We start from the raw sequence: 1,614 nt of genomic DNA, 5'->3' as shown, positions 1-1,614 counted from the left end.
AGACCATTAAGAAGATTGACAGGTGCTAATTATATCAATTCGGGTATGAACAAGACTGATAATTTGAATGATATCAATTGATCATGATAATATATGTATGAGGTGCATTAAAAATGGTTTAGGTTCTAAGAAGAGCCCTAAGGCTAAATCAAGTTGAAAATTATATGATGGGATAAAGTTTCAAGTGAGTTTGCACAAGATCTAAATTCAAATGAGCATAACTCTCACGATATGAATATTTATATGGTGTATAACCTATCAAATTAAAGCTCTTTGAGTCTAGTTTCCAACGAATTAAACCATTCGTCCTTTGAAGATTTCTACAAGAAGTTATGATCTTTTTACTAAAGGGTGACAGAACAGCTACGCGAGTCTTGCATAGCCTACACACCATTGCGTAGGCAAAATCAGCATGGAAGTGAATGGGAGGGTTAAGCTGCATAGGCTACGCAGCCAGCCTACGCAGCTCATTTTCTGTAAAACATGGGAGGTTCGGGGAGAGAGAAAAAGATAACATTTTTGGCTAAGACATTTTTGGCTAAGTTTTCGGTTCTAGAGAGAAGGTGGAGCATCCTCAACCCAAATACACATCAAAGGTGAGTTTTATGATATTTTTAAAATGGATTAACACTAGTTAATGGTAGTATTAATATCTACATGTATTGAAATTCATAGGGATTTCTCTAATCTTCAAGAATCATTCAAAAGGGTTCAAGTTAGGGTTTGAGCTACAAGAGATAAATTCTCCACCCTACACTTAAATACAACTATGGATTAAGTATTTGGAATTTATTGTGAAGTAGAAAGTACCAATTGGTTGAAGAATTATGCTAGTCCTTGACATGGGTATTGTGAGTTAGGGTTCTTGAATGGAGAAAAAGATGAATAGTGAATTTTTGAAATTTGTTAGGATGGTTGGTGATTCTAGTGCTTCGATAGCTTAATAATGATTAAATATTGAATCATATAACCTAGATTGGGGCTTAAAGTCCAAGGATGAAATCTATTAAGGATAAAATGGATATGTATGGGTGAATTGGGCTTGTTGAAGACTTCAATTGAAGATTTGAGCATCGAGTTGATGTCAGAATTTGGTGAAATTTGTATGGTTGGACTCGTGGTTGGATGGGCGTTCATATTTTATAACTTTTGTCGGGTTCCAAGACATGGACACCACAGATAATTTTTGGATGAAATTTTAGATTTTTATGAGTGCGAGTGCCGAGTGATGAGTGACTGTGAGGAATGAGTGACTGTGAGGTTCGAGTGAATGGGAGGATTGAGTGACTGTTACTCTGAGAGGATGCATTGATTTTATTATTTGCTGCATTTCAGCTGTCATATATCATTATTTTAAAAATTTCGAAAAAAATATTATTTTCTATTTCGGTCAAACTTGTTATGAAATTTTAGTGAAATCTTAAATGTTGAACTTGAGAGCATGCCTACCCTTTTATGTTGGAAAGTACTGTATTTGGACTTAGCTGAGAAGCTCGTCACTACTTTCAATTCCTTATTTATTATTATTACTTGCTGAGTTGGTTGTACTCATACTACACCCTGCACTTCATGTGCAGATCCAGGTGATCCTGGATACAGTGGATGTTGATTCTT

Source organism: Nicotiana tabacum, chromosome 15, assembly GCF_000715075.1.
Source record: "Nicotiana tabacum cultivar K326 chromosome 15, ASM71507v2, whole genome shotgun sequence".
Classification (NCBI taxonomy): domain Eukaryota; kingdom Viridiplantae; phylum Streptophyta; class Magnoliopsida; order Solanales; family Solanaceae; genus Nicotiana; species Nicotiana tabacum.
The sequence above is the reverse complement of the archived record's forward strand: the minus strand, read 5'-3'. Positions refer to the sequence as shown.